The sequence below is a fragment of the Lagopus muta genome, chromosome 16 (assembly GCF_023343835.1).
Source record: "Lagopus muta isolate bLagMut1 chromosome 16, bLagMut1 primary, whole genome shotgun sequence".
Classification (NCBI taxonomy): domain Eukaryota; kingdom Metazoa; phylum Chordata; class Aves; order Galliformes; family Phasianidae; genus Lagopus; species Lagopus muta.
In genome coordinates, this window is record NC_064448.1 from 1,073,031 (window position 1) to 1,091,031 (window position 18,001).

The 18,001-nt window shown below is 41.7% G+C and overlaps 1 long non-coding RNA gene across 1 annotated transcript in view; it reads right to left on the minus strand.

The window, feature by feature from the left end:
• Window positions 1–18,001, minus strand: part of LOC125701254 (uncharacterized) — a 110,033-nt gene that overhangs the window by 37,243 nt on the left and 54,789 nt on the right. Inside the window, exon 2 of the long non-coding RNA XR_007380185.1 lies at window positions 10,929–11,048. This is a non-coding gene — a long non-coding RNA (uncharacterized LOC125701254). The remainder of the gene's footprint in view (window positions 1–10,928; window positions 11,049–18,001) is intronic.

Here is an 18,001-nt window from a genome sequence, read left to right on the forward strand (position 1 = left end):
GATTTCAAACCATGTAGCAGATTTACACTGGAACAACTTTACTTTGGCTGGTCACACACTAGAACTGTATGCTGTGCATGGAGCTAACTGTTCACATCTGGTCTGGGACTCTCCTGCAGCCCAATTCAAAAGCAGCAGAGGAGGAATGCAGTGAGTCTCCAAACAGTGCTCTTCCTGTTTCTGTACTATTTAATACAATTTGTAATACACTTATAGGCTGTTCTTACAACATCGGGCCATCAGATACAGGTTCTGAAAACAGACCTGCTACAGAATCCCACAGGTTTTGATTTTCTGCTGTTCTATTTCAACATATTTCCTATCTTCAGGATACGGCTCCTTACTACAGCATTTTTGTGTGGTTCGTATTATCTTTGTACTATTCTTGGCCAAGGCTGATTTCTATGGAAGATATTCAGTATGCGCAGTAGCAGCGGTTTGGGTAGCCCAGAATAGCTGTACTGTACTTGGCAGGCCTACTGCCCTTTTTTCACAATTGTCATTCTCACTTGCTTTCTGGGACATGCACCTTGGCTGAACTACCCAAATTTAGATCCATACCTCAGACACAGCAAGTCCTTACAGCTTCTTTTTCACTCCTTGAGTCTTATTTGGAATCTGGCCAGGTGACTAGCCCAGTGTTCGTGCACCTCCTCTCCATAATTACGAGGAAAATATTTACTTAGGAAAAATATGATGAGATCAGACAGCAATGGACAGCCTTCCTAACAGAACTGCACAGGGCAGGAGGGAGATCAGAGCTGGGACCTGCCCTGTGCCACGCTCACGAGGGCAGAGAATGACCACAATGCCTACGGCTACTGCTGACTTCACAGGTTGTGAAATGAAATGGCAAACACGTCATCTGTATGTGAAGCAGCCATATATTAACAGTCTGATAAAAGATAGTCATATCGAGACACAGAGGTGTTCCTAATTTCAGCTTCTTCTATAAGAGATATGGCAGAGGTTCTAGAAGGATTGTTCTTTGCTCTTCATAAAACATAGGATGACAGCATCTATACTGATGAAAGTCCATAGGTTCGTCAGAGCACAAACAGCATTAATTATTTCACAGATATCTTCGCTCAGACATCATAAAGTTTCTGGCATACTTTCATGAATATAGACATAAAAACATTCCACTGTGGGTACACTGAGATTCACCCCAAAGCAATGAAACAGTCATCAAACTGCACCCTTTGGTATCTGATGAACACTGGCATCACTCCACTGCAACTCACGTATCTGCAGGGCCTTGCAACATCTCACCATACAGCCCGGCAGCTTGGAGCCCAGCCTGCACTGCAGGTCTCACTCCAGGGCTTGTGCAGCACAAATGGAGTTTGCAAGAGGGAGGCATAACCTGGTGATCACAGCTGCTGCAATTGTGTATGCAATTCACAAAAGTGCCTCCAAATGTCATTATACTGTCACCTGACAGCAGAGAAACCAGGTCCAGAGAATGCATGGCACCAGTCAGAACTCCTCTCACTTATACGAGGGCAGATTTTGAACAGAAAACACTAGGGTGTACTTTCAAAACTTCCCACCCATTTCCCCAGGTCTTCCTTGAGGCTCTTTGCATCCTTTGCATTATTAGTCTGACCCACACCTCGTCAGAATCAATGCTGCTCCTGATGCTAAGCTGTGCCAGCTGATTCAGATTTCCATGACATATGGACTCCTGTCCACCAGGTACTCAGCTGCAACCACTACACTTAGATCTCAGCTCAGGATAGAGCATTAGGGATAAACGGTCAGTGCTTTAATGGTCATTTCACACTTCATCATCAAGTCATCCATTCTCCAAATGTGCCACTTAAGTCTTCCATTCTGTTCCCTCAAATATATCATAGCAGAAATGAACAGACAAAACAAATGCTGAAAAAAAGCAACCTTTGCTTGTTGTTGGCATTTTTTTCCCTCTAACTAAATGGCGAATTGTCCCATTATACTCATTTCCTGCAAAATATGCATCTCCAGGACCTTCAGTGCAGCAAAGCAAAGCACTGCTACAGTCATCTTCTGTATGGAGTGCTTCTGTTTTACATACTGACATGCATTTTAACATGAAAAAGGTCAGAGATGGAAACAGCACAGCTTGTTGCTGTGACAGCAGACATTTAACAGAAAGACTTCTGGACACACTACGGTTTAAAATAATTTAGTAAAATAATTGCCATGATTGATTTTTTAGGTCCCCGAGTTCATACCACACACTTTTGTGTGACAACTCCCTTCAGTGGTGTTTTTTTTCTTTCTTTCTATCTTTTTTTTTTTTTTTCCTTTGCTCTCCAGCAATGACAAGAACTGCATTTCAAATAAGTTCTGCATTGTTGTCAAAGTTTGATCAGATTCACAAACTCCACCATCATCTGTTGGCTAAGGACCAACCCACAGAGCCGCTGCCAAACCCTTGTCCAAACAGCTGGTAGCATCAGGAGAGCAGAAAATCATCTTGTTCAAATGAACTTTTGATAGCCTGCCCTTATGACAAGCCGAGCCTTATTTGTAAGGAATGCAGCACTTGATTTTGTTGCAAACAGACGTTGCTACAGCAATGGCAACATCAGGACTGCACAACACATCTGCCCTGAAAATAATTAGCATAGTTATTACAAATAAAAGCCAGAAAGGATTATATTTGAGGGAGAAAAGGAACTGAGATACCAGAGAAATAAGCAAAGCTGTTGAACTTGGGAGAAGCAAACAGTCTGTGGAATACAACCTGGCACAGACTTTGATTCGCTCATTTTGGCTACCAAATTCAGGCACAGCAATACCTACAAAACGAAACCTCAGTTTATGCACTGCACTTCCTCAATAGTCAATGGAGAAAGGCATCTGAGGACAGAGCCGGGATGCTCACAACCATCAGTAACTGACCTTGGTGGAGGGTTTGCCACCGCCTCCAAGGACTCCATCCATGTGTATGGAAGGAAACACTGTTACAGCAGCTGTACAAGTAATGGATACAAAGCTGCAAAGCAGACTTCACAACATCAATTCCAAAGCAGAAGTCCTCTCCAAAGGGAGAAGAATTAACGCTAGGGATTAGCATATTTAGTGTTAAAGTGTAACAGAGCCTTCTTCCTAAAGCAGAGAAATGGCTTCCAGGCCAGCGAGGCTCTCTTGCACCCACAGCCTGCGATGCCAGACTTCAGAAGAACACAGGAGGAGCAGTTTGCACCAGCCTGAGATCATCGAATAACAATGCATCATTTTGCTTTACAAGCACCAGGCTCAGCTGTGGGAAACGTTTGTGTATAAAGGAAAGTGCGAGCTGAAGTGCTTCCTGAGCAGAAAGGACTCCTTGAAGAGGAGCTACATGAGTGTGGGATCCAAAGGTAACGTTTTGCTTCACCTCCTGCCCTGAATTCATCTCCAATGCAGAGCTGGAGTAACATCCTCCTCTGGCCACAGCCCAGATGTTCGCACTGGGAGCGCACAGCGACCCCCTGCCACACCTCTGCTGAACAAACCCGACTGCACAGCCTTCACTTCACAACTCAGTTATAATCTGATCCGTTCAAAGACACAGAGCAGTCAATCTGTGATAGGATACTGCTGATACAAAGTGCAAAACTTAAATACACTTCCAGCATTTTACTTCTCTCCTATTCTTAGTGTACTCGATTTTGACAGTTCTAAACAAGTGTCAAAGTTGCCTTCAGTTTCCTCCCTCCTCTTCCCCCGCTCCGTGCTGGTGCATTGCTAACCAAATTAAGACCTTCAGATAGCCTTAGGCTTTCTAACCACTTTTGAACGGTATGAGAGGCTTTTTTCTAGTTCAGAATATAAACTCAAAGACACAAATGTTGCCATATTTTAAAATAATAAATTAACAAGTGTTCATAGCTGAAATAATAATAGGCCGTAAAACACAAAGAATAAAAAAAAAGAAAAAATGGTGCCATATTGCAAAGGAAAAAGAGTTAGATTGTCATGAATCTGAAAGGAAATCAATAGGACAACTTTGGAGACCCACTTCAATCTGTTGTTGACATTGTTTTCTCGTAGTAATTTTCTCAAAATGTTAACAGTATTGAGTTTGCTTATTGATTCTATTATTTTTGACCTTGCATTAGTGTGGGCTAATCTTACATGCCATAAAATTTCCTTTCACAGCTAAAATTATTGTATGGCTCCGGGGGAAAGTTACAATCAGGTCACAGCCCCCTTAGGATTTTGATGAGCGTATAAGCAGCAATAATGAGTTATTTTGGCTTTCTATATACCTTCCTGTTGTTTACATTTTATTGAAGAGTTTAGGCAGGGTCGTCATACAAGCGATCAGTATCGACTTCAATATGAAAATTAAAATAAATGGAGAAGTCAACTTGGAGCAGCTAGATAAGCCTCGCTCCATAAGAGCCTGTAAGATAAACACACAGACAGGGATGGAGCCAAAGCCGAGCTGTTACTGCTTGCCTGGGGATGTGGCTGCAGCTCCGGCACTGCCAGCTGTTGCAACATTTATGATTCAGCAGCAAAAAGAGCTCCGCTCATCTGCTGCACAGCAGTAAGAGGCACAGCATAACAAAGAGGATGAGGAGACTGTCCTCACGTGCAAATGCACGCCGTGTATTTCAACACACGCACCTATGAGACCGCTTCTATTTCCTTGTACAGCTGCATTAATTACACAGCAATGTTTATCCAACATTCCTGCATTAAGTGTTCAGAATGGACAGTGCTAGATTAATCAGCAGCCACTGCGTGGTTCAATAGCTTCGCACCATTACCGGTACTTAAACATTTCTCTGAAGACAAACTCATTTGTTTCAGCGAGGATCTTCTGTTACTCCTTTACTCTGAGCATGGGAATCCATCCCAAAGAAAAAAGACATTTCCAAGTTCAGACCACGCTGCACCAACCCCTAAACCACCACTGCTACAGAAGTCTCTGCTAAAAAACACAGAACTGTGTGCAAACTGCACACACACGTGGGGCTAAACAGTTATTTTCCTGACACCAAAACAGCCTGACATTTTGAGTTCCTAACAGATACAGTGGCTGTTCAGAGAGCATCCAAACAGCCAGCAGTTGGGCTTATATCAAACAGAGATATTTGGGATTCTGAGAACTCATAAAGGTCTAGAGATAACCAGATGTGCCTTATAAAAGAACCTTAATGCTGGAGGAAAGACACCCAAAGATAGGCTAAGTGCCCTGCTTGAAGGCTGCATAGTATATATGTCCCCAGAGAAGAGTGCTGGAGGGAGATTTATTGTTTGAGGCTTTTAGCCTCCAGCTTAATTTTTAAAGGTATGTATTTCCCTAGAAACAGAACAGTTCCATTTAAAAGTCACAGGTGCCCTGAAGCTCAGCTTAGAAGATTACCTCAAGTTTCATTTAATAATGGGCTTGAAACTTGACTCAAATTATTTATTACAACGGACAATATTTTGGTCTGTTTTTCCTTTATGGTCATCTGAGGTGTTAAAAGGGCTCAATAAAAATTAAAAACGATAGCAGCTTGTGCTGTTCTGCCAATGAATGTTTTTTCCTTGAAACTTCTTCAGGTCTTAAATAGAGCTCAAACCAAGTCTTCCATGTAATCCTAATATAAAGCACGGAGCAGCTGACCCCAGTTTATCCCAGGATAATGCATCCCAGTCTTGAGTTTTGTTTTTACAGTTTTGAAGTCCAAATCCTGACAAAGTAATCGCGATGGGAAAACAAGTTCATTTGCACAAAAATGGAAGAATCAGAACGAGGCAGACTCTTACACAATGGTTAGCAACATGAGTCTTTGTACAGCAAAATAGGTTAGGGAGATCAATGAAAACAAGATATCAAAAAGAGCCAAATAGAGAGAGACTTCTGGCTTTCCGGGTGGTTTGGACAATTCTGAATGTCCGCCCTCTCCCTCTACACCTTGGTTAGTGTAAGATCTGGAAATCTTTGCTCTGAACAGCTTGCAGATAAGCAGAAAGGAGGCTCTTTGCACAAAGTCACGGCTTAATCCAAATGTGAAAGAGCAAACAATGTGTGCATGCTGATAATTTCAGAACGAGAACTACCTGATTAAAAAACACCAATCTGAGGGTGTGAGGCTTTTTTCTTTTAGAAACAGTTCTCATTCTCTCCTCCATCAATAGGATCAGTGCCCCCACGCTCGTCAAACATTCGTGCTTTGCTGAATTGGTATTTTCCCACCTAAAGTATCACTGATTTCACAGGGACAGTGTCAGGTAACATCTCCTTACTATGCCAGAAGTGAACTGTCTGGTTTTTCCTTAAGAAACACTTGGCCTATTTCTACAACAACAACCACACAGCAGCCATTAAGGCCGTTACTGTAACCAACCGAACAAGGCACTCTGCTAACTGCAAGAAGAGAGCAAGAAGTTGTGCACTGAAAATCCTGCTCTGCTTTAAGGTCTCTACGGTCTTTGCAAGTTAAGAAAACAGATTTCATCCAAAAAGCTGAAAATGCCACATATACTACAGCATAAGTACTTAAGTCCACTAAGAAAATACTTCAGCACATGCTTAAATATTGTCCAGGTTGTCTAATCTGTATTGTCTACTTTTGCTGTTATTACATTTTTGTGGTATTGGACAAAGAACAAAGGAAAAAAAAGTTGGAGAAGATTTAAAGAACCATGAAACCAAAATAACTTACCATACTGGAATTTTTTTTTGACCTCAAGGGGAAGAGCATTTTCCAAGACCCGATTTGATAAACAATCAGGTTTGTTTCTCTGCAGTCCAGTTAAAAGGAATTTAAGAATTCAAAACAAAATAGAGAGATTTACTTTATTACTGTTACACAGGCACACTGTTACACCTTTTGACTCTTTGTTTCAGGAGCTTTCAGATGCAGGGACTCAAAGATCAGACAAGAAGCCCAAGCCAGTTCGTTCAAGACCTCTCTACGGAAACTTACAGAAACTCTTCCATACAAGAATAATCATCACATACAGGCTCCTAACACAGTGTTTGAGAGGGGACTTGATACGGTCAGCAGTTTTACAAGCACCATTAAGTCTAAGTAAAAGTTGACAGAATTTAGGAGATGAGTCTCATTTGAGCTATGACCGTCTTATGCCTCTTTGGCAGCAGTGTGAACGGGCCTTAAAGTGGCATAAATTACACTCAGTAATAGCTAACATGTTTCCCCCAAAATATCAGTGAAAGACAATGAAACTTAAGCTTCAAAGTCATTTTGCTGCATTTTGATAGAAAATTCTTTCAAAGCCCTTTAAATTCAGAAGAGATGTGACATGAGCCTGGGGAGCACACCCAGCATCTCTGAGTTTGCGTCCAGTCGATATCTGATAGAACATCCAAGTGCTGATGGGAGAGCTATAATTACTCTTACAGTTCTGTACTGATGCATCTGTCACATTTCTCCAGGTAGTAACTGTCTGTGCATTACACTGTAATGGGCACCTAGACACCTGGATACCTCATATGTCTAAGAAGAAGCAAGGCCATTCCATGCACTTCCATCCTCACAGATATTTTTGAGCCTTCTTTTGTCCATTTTTTTTGTTCTGTTTTTGTCTCTCTTCCAACTAGTTTTAAGGATCAGCCCCCAGTGGTACCAGCAAGGAAATGCCCCTCCTGCACAAAGCCTGCTGTGGGAGCTCTCAGAACACTGAGCCGATGCTGAGTTTCAGCCAGTAATCCCTATGGTAAGGCAGGCTCTGACCTACTGCAGGCAAGGCTAGGTAACTTAATGTTGGGTCACTCTACATAACTGAAAATCCCTTTTCAGGTACTGTGGGAAACTTCATTGTCTCAGATATAAAGGAACCACCTATCAGACACTTGATCTGGATTCAACTCCAAAATGTGGAAATTCTTTATACAATACCTAAGTTTCCACACGTGCAATGTGCCACCAGATGCTTACATGAATAAGAACTCCAGCCCTCCCTTTCTCTCTGTTCTACATCTCCTAAATGGAAATATCAGGACTTTCCCTACTTTGGAAATCAAATGAAAAATGCACATACTAAACACAGTGAGGGTCTTAGGTGCTGCAGTAATGAGTCGCAGAAGCAGCAGTTTGGGATGCTGAACAGACTGCAGAGCTTTTATTGCCCATTTCTTTGCTGTCCTACAAACACTTTTCTGCTGCACCTTTCCCCAAAGCAGTTCTGAATTGTTCTTTTCTACCTGTTACCTCAGATTCTGCATGAATTAAATTCACTTCATCTAATTTATCTGAGAAAGAGAGAAAGATCGGAAAATGACGTGTTGCAGAGAACTGGTGTGATGAGTGGTGGCCTTGGGAGTATCGTGGGATTTACACCTCCAAAATCCCTTCCCCAGTCCTTTCAGATCAACAAATGAATTTCAGTTGGAATAGAATTGGGTGCTCCTCAAGCTCTGCCACAATCACCTATCTGTGCTTTCTGTGATGCATATCTAGGTTTATACAACACATTAAAAAATAATCTATCCCAGGAGTCCAAGGAGCCACTGCAATGTGTCGGTCAGTACACAACTGCACAACACATGCATGAGTTCTGTAATCCATAAGAAGGTATCACTTGTGGATGCCTTGTCTCTGTTCTACCTTCTTCAAGTGGCTTTCTGTTTGCAGCCCAAGCTGAAAGGGCTATGCCTAATGAGGGCACCAAACTGAGGTAACAACTGGTGACTTAACTATGCAGGTATCAAAGGCTGCTAAGGTCAAAACAAAACTGATGCTTTATTTGGAAGCCAGGGCTCAGTCAGAGCTATCAATAAGCACTGATGTGTTGAAGCTTCTGAGAAACACCACAAAAAAATCCACTGTAGGAAACAGAAAAAGTCTACAAACACAGCTGTGGGCTCACAAACTAACAGGGAACAACTGGAACAGCTGCATCTCCTTGTGAAGGAACCAATTTATTAGACAGCCCTGACAGTTAATAACTTTCAGCATTGCTTTAATTAGCAAGGATGGACGCTTCTCCATCCCTTCATCGGCCCAGACTCACATCCTGGCTTTAGTAGAACATGTCTTGGTAAGTCTGGGGTCAAAAAGAGTTGTGACAGAATGAGCCCGTTTGTATGTGCAGTGTTCCACTGCAGCACCAAGGCTTGATTCATCAGCTGAGCTGCTCAAGCATCTGTTAGCATAAGAAATTACCCAGCCTGACAATTACTTACATGCACAAACGGAGCAACTACAGACAGAGATCGAATAACCCTGAATATTTCCATGTGTGTATTTACATCACCGAGTTTTCAAAAAATCTGGGCATGGAAAACTGTTGCAACCATCACAGCTTCCCAGTCCTCCTTTGTCTGCAAACTCAGTCTCTTCTCTTTCTGGAAATAGCTACTAATTCATTATTATCACTACTATTTCTCGCAATTTCATTTGTTTCCCTAGCAGTGCCTGTTTCCTCAGTTTCATTATTATCAAACAGTTCTGCCGTGATAGACTGCTGATCCTCATCTTCATATTGATTAATTTCATTTTCACATGCATCATCCTGATTTTCAACATCTTCAGCACAGTCTTCTTACAATGAGTCATTTGCAAGACAGATTTTCATTATTGGAGTCATCTTCAGCATAAGGATGTGCTGGACCAGCTTCAGCAACACAGCCATATTCTACTCAGCTAGATTATTATACACCAGAGATGCACGTACTAAAGGGAATTATTCAAAACCTCTATAGTGGTGTAAGGAGGAAAGTGAATCTGGCCTTGTTTGCTTCTCTGCCTTTTGGCTATCTCAGGGAAGGGATATGCCAATCATACTTGGGCTTGATCATTATCAATGTAATTAAAATGCAATTTATTTTTTTGGATTAATTTGTAGATTAAACAGTCATTTTATTATGTTTATCTCGGACATCTAAAATATTTAAGCATTTAACATTACTAAGTTTGCCAAATAAATCTTTAATTTAGTATAATTAGATTTGTTTAAATTAAAAAATATATTGATATTCCAAAATAGCTTCATACTCATTTGGAACACTAAATTAGAACTTAAAATAACTTGGAGTTGTCCCTGCTTTTTCAGCATACAGGTCATGAAACACTGTTCCCTAATGCCACGCATGCTCTTCTGCACACATTAATCCAGACTCTCATAATTTACACCATATCATCAGTGCTACAAGCTCCTAATAATGAGAGAAAGGCAGCTGTGTCCTGTTCAGAGGATACACCCAGGAAGTGCCCTGGAAAGCAGGCACATTTATAAGAGGAAAACCACCAAGCCAGGTGTGGCTGGGGCAGCCTGAGGAGCAGCCAAGGGGGTCGGGCTGCTCCCTGCCCTCGGCCAGGGCTGCTGCTGCCCAGACCCTGAGCATCAATCTGAACACGAGAACATAAAGGCTCTTACAAAGATTATTGCTCTCCAATGCCCTTCTAAAACCCAGAAGCATGAGCTGAAGTTGCCTTCCTCTTAATGCGTGTAATTACAAATGTTATTGTAGGTCATTAAATTATCAGCTATTATATTAAAATCCAGTTTCAGAGCCAAACTTCATCTTGTAAGAGGACTTGGAAAGCAGCGTAGCCAATGGAAACAAAGTGGATGATCCACACCAGCCAAAAGCAATGGTTTATGTTACCTTTTAAGAAGTACACTCAGGAGCAGCAAGGAACACTATTTCCCCTCCTTTTGGTTACTTCCCAGAGAATGGCATGGGTGACTCATGCTCAATTCTTTCACTTGCAGAACCAGCTATTAATCTGATGCCCCCCATCTTGTTTTTGCTCTCTTGGTTATTCTTGCTGAGGCGCCAGACCTTGAACCTGCCTTTCCTGAACTGCATCCTTTCCTTCAGCTTATTTCCCCTACTCGTATCACTTTGAATTCTAATTCTGCCTTCCAGTGTAACCACAACCCTTCCAGTTTGTCCCCTCCGGAACAGCAGTAAGCAAGCACTCTCTCCCATCCATCACACAGATCTTTAATGAAACACAACTAGATCCACAGGAACCCACTTCACATACCTTTCCAGTTCCTCAGCAGGCCACGGCTGAGTGCTTCTGAAGCGAGTTTTTCAGCTAGCTGCTACTCCCAGCTGGGTCACGCTGCTCCCAGGACGTCCTGCAGAGCTGTTTCCAAACATTCTGCTGAAAAAATGAGCACATGAGCAGGACGCCATTCCCAGAGAACAGCTACAGTCTCATTATGAAAGGCAACTGCTTAAAGTTCAGAGATGCTGGCAGTGAGCGTTAATATTCTCACCTGCTATTTTTATGTCTCCCAGATGCAACAAAATGATATAGAAAACAAAATCTATCAGTTGTCACGTTTTCTCCAAGCCTCAAGAAATTAAAATACTTTGAAATTTTATACCTGGATTCTTTCCTACTCAGTCTTAACACAGGAACACACGTGCACCTGCACACTTGTCTGTTTTCTGCTAAATTCTGCCACTACACTAAGTTGTGTGTATAATTATAAAACTTTACAGTCAGTTTTATGATCTATTTATTAATTCCTGTAGCTAAACATGTGCCCATCAAGGTATGAGCAAGATAAATCTGAAGATCTTCCAAAGAGTTTTTATCTTTCTGTTCAGAGGAAAACACGAGACAGTTCTCTACAGACCGTACAAGTGCATTACAATCAAAAGAAGTTCTTTGTTTTAGCTACTCATGTTTCCTCGTGTTATTCTGCACTCCTCCTGCAGGGAAGGTCTAACAGGAGGTTAAGATGATGTAAGACACTTGAAGATGATTATTTTTCTGTCCTCTAACTATGGCCAAGGCTCTCTCCTCTACCCACAGGTTCCTGCCTGCATTACAGCTGCATTTCCAGGTGTGGCTGCATACAATTTTTTTTTTAAATACATTTCCTCTGGAATTCTTTTTGCTGCATCTTATAATGGTCTGCCCCTAATTTTAGGAGACTCTTTTCATCTGATGAACCAGATCTTAAAAACCTGACTTTAAAAACCCACTCCACAAGTGCTTGCATTTTTCATGAACTTCGGGTGCGTGTGGTCTCAAGGACAGCATATTCTCTGTTTCAACATTAAAAATAGCCGATCATCAAAAATCCTATGCTATTAATAGATCGTTTTGTTCGATCATTTTAAAGAGCAGGACTCATACACAGCACATCAACTTTGATCCCACAGCCTCTCCAAGCCGTGGGACAGTGCAGCTATTGTGACCTGCAGGAGACAACTGTGGAAAGGACAGCTTTATGGAAAACTGAGATCCACAGAGAAGGGTGTCAGACTTTGTGCAGAGGAAAAGCTGGCAACGCTGCTCAGATCTCTTTCTGCACATCGTAAAGGGGTGAAAGTCACAGCAGTGTTTGTTAAAGTGGAAATTTTTCATGCTCCTGTGGCATCTGGTAACTGTTACACGTACAACAAATGGCTCATGAATGGCTCTCAGAGGTAAGCCCCATCCTCAGATGGACAGGTCTAAGAGGGACAGTTACCCCAGAATCGAGCACCCGTACATTTCATACTTCCCATAGAAGGATGGCCACAAATACCAGCACTTTGTAACAAAGTCAGGCATTGTCCCCTCCCCATCAAGTCTATCCATGTGTCTGAAATAGCAAATGAGCTTCTCTAACTCCTTGATTCTCTGTAAGCAGTATAAAATTCAGTACTCAAGGTGCACTCTTGAAGTGTGTTACCTCCTAACGAAGATGTTCATTTTTGTGCAGACAACAGTGGATGATGTTAGTACTACGCTGTCTGTACTAAGACAAACCACACACAAAAGAACCAACACCAAACAGTGAGCACAGAACAACAGGAACAGAAGATGCCTTCGCTTCCCCACTAAAATCCCATCAGTTTGAGTCAAGGCCACCTTCCACCACATTCAGCCAGCAAACAAATCCATAGACCCCAACCAAACTGTGAATTGCAGAGCAAAGCCCTGTATGCACAACAGGGCACAAAGACACTGACTCTTGTAGCTGGAAAGAATTTTAGAGGATGCTCCTTTCTTTCTCTCCAAAATAAAAGATGCTTTTTTGTTTAATATACAGGAAATATCCATCCTATGCATGCCCCCCCACTCCTTGGAGCTGTAATTCCTTCAGTACTCCCTTAAGATCTCTAATCTTTACAGTCAAGCACAAAAGCTGCTAATATAAATATTTGCAGTACTATCATATGCTGGAGAGCCTTGAGTGATGAACTGCTCTGCAATTTGCAGCCCACTAGCTGTGGGTGCTGTTTCCATTATACAGAAGGAATGTGGTAGTCTGACAGAAAGTATTAAACAAAGGAAAGGTTTTACACAGTGCTAAGTACAAGGTTTTGCCACTTCAGTGCAAAATACTACAGTGTATTCGTGCTACTTCTAATGAGACAAGGATAAGTAAATCAGGGTCACCAAGCAGACCGTTCCAGTGAGTTATGAAAGTGAGAGTAACAAACTTGAATTTACAATGCATGCCCTTTAGCTAAATCTGAGATTTGTTGCAGTTATTTTGGCCTTATTAAAGTATAATATTAACGTCCATAAGAGAAAATTTGTTATTCCAACGACACTTCTATACCAAACAATGCTATATTTAGAGACAATAACTACGCTGCATTGCATAATCTGGCATTTGTACCACAAGGGAGTCATATGGCATTATTCACTAATGACAGAAAGGCTTCTGGCTCCTTTTCCTGGTGTCATAAATATTCTTTTAGAGCAAGCAAAATAGAGGGGGTGGTACAACAGAACCGCAAGTTTATTCCTTAATTGCAAATTACTGAGAAGAGTTTTCAGTCCTTATCACAAGACTCACAGCACTGGAAGGAGTTAAATTCTGTCAAACTTTTAAAACCAGATCACTTCTAAAAATTCACTTTGAGGCACCTGTTACTGTTTGATGCTCTCAGCACATGGCAAACAAAGGCTTAGAGCACGAGGTATCCTTAAGGTAGCAACCATCACCACAGGCTGCCAGCACTGGGGATGCCGGCTGCTGCTTCGGCTCAGAAGATATTTCCCAACTGCTCCAGGACTGCACTGGTGCTGGGCTGACACATGCAATGCACAGACAGCTTTCTGCACAGTTCGCTTAAGGATCTTCTCTTCAAGAGCCTCTGGCAAAGGGAGCGTGATTAGCAGGCGACATTCATAACATCGCTGGTTAAAGAGCAGAGACTAAACTCCCAAGAAAAAAACAGATTTCTGTAGTACCTAAATGCTCTGATGAGGAAACGAGAAATCTGCCTGCTTTCTTCAAACTTCCCAGAAGTGTCTCCTGCTGCGTTCTCCCTCTTTTGAGAAACTTTGCCTTTTTAAGATTTGTCAGAGCAGTCCTGATTGCCTGCGCTCCTCTTCCCAACCCAGTTAAAAGTAGCTTTGTCAGATTGATGACTTTTCCTCTTTCTCACTTAGATTAATTGGCATTGGCCCTTAGAACTAAATCGTTTGTGATGAGATGGTCTGTAACAGACTTCTCCTGCAGGAGGTCTCTTATTTCTTTCCCCCAGTCAGTACCCTGTTACATTAAATAGATTTGATAGCAAAAAGAAAAAAGAAAACAAAAAAAAATCCACCCTTCCCCCAAACTAAGCAGGTAGTATTCCTATGCAACTGCAGAACAATCTCAAGTCCATCAGCATCACCAGGAACTTGTTTTTTCCAGTGGGCTTTGCAAATTAGGAGCCATGGGTGCCTCTCAGAGGTTCCTGGCCCAGATCCATTCCACCAGCTACAGGTGCACAGCCCAGGGGTGGACATAGAAAACAACAGCACAAGAATCACACATCATCTCCAAATTCCACCAAAAAATCCCCACATAACATTCTTCTCTGTAAACCTCATGGGAACAACATCTAAGAAAGTGCAGGTATCCATGAAGTTGAGAGTTTGCTACTCTAAACCACAACTCTGGAGCCTTTAAGGCTTGACAGTACTTCTAACTCCTCCTGTTCTGGCATTTACTTCCTTCCACCTCTTGGCTCTTCAGAAATCTTGGCAAACTTCCTTCAAAACACAGGAGATGCTTTTGAGGGATCTGGATGGGTGGTGATGTCGTATCCAGGCTATCAGCATCTTTGGTTCAGGAATTCATTTTTCCTCCCAGAACACTATAAAGGCATCCCACATTTTATGTGCCTCTTAGCTTTGTCATTTTTTCTTCAAAGATGTCAAAAAGAGCCCGACAAACACTGAGTTTATGTTTCTTGTCATGCATAAAAGAAGAGCATCCTACCTGGCCACTGTCCTCAAAAGACACACACAAATGGCAAGATTTGGACCCAGCTTAGAGGAGTCTGCTCTAAGAACTTAGGGGGCTGGGAAGATAATTTCTGGAGCTGCTTCTCATTAAGATACAAGTGTGCAATAAAATGGAATGCAGAAAATTAAATTTCCATGGTTTGTGGCATTTTGCCATTTACCTTCAAGTTTTGGAAAAAAACAAAACCCAACAACAAACAGCAGAAAATGATAATGAAAAGAAACACAACCACAAGACTTCATGAAACAGTGTGGCATTGAACAACAGAGGCCAAACATTTTTGAGCTCTGATCAATGCTCACAGCACTTTTCCCATCAGCTCCTGAGCAGATATCCTCACACCACAAACCTGAGAGGGATCAATCATTCATCGCTGAGTTTTGTGGAGTTCAGGTTTGAAAATGGCATTCAGCCTCCCCCTCCTTGCAAAAAGTCAAAGATTTCTGTAACACTGTAAGAAGTATATTTTATAGAGCAGAACTGCTCTGCCACAGATAAATACATATTTTTTACACTTTCCATGCTCTGGGTAACACATCAAGGCATTTTATAGACACCAGGTCAGTGCTGACACGTAACCATCGAAACCATGGCACAGAAAGGAACAACCCAGCTCAACTCTGCCCAAATGTAGGAAGCGAAGACAGATTGCAACACACAGAAAGTTCCACAGCCCTTTCAATAGGGAAAACACATTTACATCAATTTTGGCAATAATATGAGGTTGAAACAACTATAAATTGCACATGAACTTAAGCACCAAGGAACCAATAGCCACCTGAAATTATTTTGTCCACTCTGCGTGGAAGCTGCAGAAAAGAAAGCTGAGCAAGAGCACGAACAGAGAAGAATCTGCATCTTAGACCTCCTTCTGTCCCAGCTGTGAGAAGCTGGGCTGCCTTCAGCCAAGTGCTGACCAGAAAATGAAGGCTGCCCCAGCACTGTGCAGGATGCTGCAGGCACCCTTCACTTCTCTCATCATTAACAACATGTATTCGGATGAAACACCACCACTGTGATCTGCTCTACTGGGCACAAAATAGGATTCAAAAAATTCTTATGCATATTGGCAGACATGTATTTTACACAAACGTGGTTTCCAGTCAGGTCACAACGCCATCTTAAACTCAGAGGAAGATCTTGCAGTTAAGTTATAAACCCCTGAAAGCAGCATTTTATAATGGAAGTGCTGATCCAAGCTTAACCAGAGCAGCAAGAAGAATGCCACACACTACAGAAATAAAAGTGAACCACAAGGCAGTTAAGATTTGATTACTACAAAATACCTGGGCTTAAAATTTTGATTCATACCTTTTTTTTTTTAATTACTTCTCATGACCTCGAGATACTTTTCGGACAGACGTCTGGGGAATTACATCAAAGATCCTTTTTGCAACTTTGGAATACTGCACTAATGTGTTCGGTGGTTTCCTTCCAGCATAGAAGATGAGACTTTGAAAGTTCCTTGGTCTACTTGTAAATAACAGTGTGAAGCAGAGCTTGCAATTAAAGAGAAACCCCTTCTCTAAACTCCAGCCAACCAAAACTGAGATGCACAGGGGTAATACAAAAAAAGGAAAAGAAAAACCTCCCAAGATTTCAAAGATGCCTGGTAGGAATATTCCTTAATTGAGCCATGCTTTTGAGCTGCATAGAATTGTTCTTATTAAAAATTAAATAAGAACAGAGAAGAACACAGGAGCTTTTGAGAGATTAGAGCTTTGCAAGATTTACTTAAAAGGTTTCTATTAGACTTCAGGGGTTCTCTCACATATGAGAAAGCTCACCTACACAAACCAGCTGGAAAAGCTGTGATCCTACCTATGAGAACCATAATTGATTGGAAATAATTTTATTTCTTTTTTACCAGTACAGTAGCACTGTTTGTGTGGAATCCATATCTATCCTTTTTCTCCAAACAACCATCACAGATTTTAAACTCACATTCATTTAAATGCACATTCATCCTTAACCCACGTTTCTTCTTGATAGCCCCTATCTAACTAGATGAGAAGCGGGTCTCTTTGTTTCCCACCTGACATGAGTTGCATTTTGGGCTGATCACATCACGGGCTGCTCAGATGTTGTGAAGTGCCCAAAGTGATGCTGACCACACTGAGAACCACCACATCCACAGGACTCAGAGCTGCTGCCTCTGCTGAAAACCTGTGTGTGAATGGGGTATCAAGAGTGGCTGAAGGATCTTGCTGCAAATGCAGGTTCTTATGGGATTTTATCACTTTTCTTCAGTCAAACTGCAGGTTTGCTTTGAAATCCTTAAATACACCACCTGCTACCTTATTTTGGAATCCACCTGCAAAAATGGAGCCTCGAGATTCATCAGATGGGGACAAAAAAGTGTTCTCAGTTCTTTGGCTTCCATCTGTGCTAACCCTGCTTTAGCAGGCACACCTTCTGCACCATGCCAAGCTTTCATGTCTTGGCAGACTTTGGGGATTTCACAAATGAAACACTTAATACTTCTGGGCAACCTGAGGAGCTTTGCTGATCTTTGTTCATATTATGTTTCGAGCTCATTCAAGTTGGCTCACAGACCAATTTCCCATTAGGTTTTTATCAAAATCTCAAATGACACATTACTAACCTATTCTCCTCTTTGTGAAGCTATTACATAATTTAAAAGAACTAATCTTGACTCCCACATAACTATCAATGGGCATAAGAAGCTACGAAAGATGATACTGAGCATGGCTTGGATTGATGATATAGATGTTAAAAAAGGAGAAAAAAATACTGCTAATAGGCTCAATATCTACTGATGTAACAGAGATATAAAAGCTTTATTCCATGCTTTGTTTAAAAGCGCACACTTCAATCATCAATCAGCAAATTGCAGAAG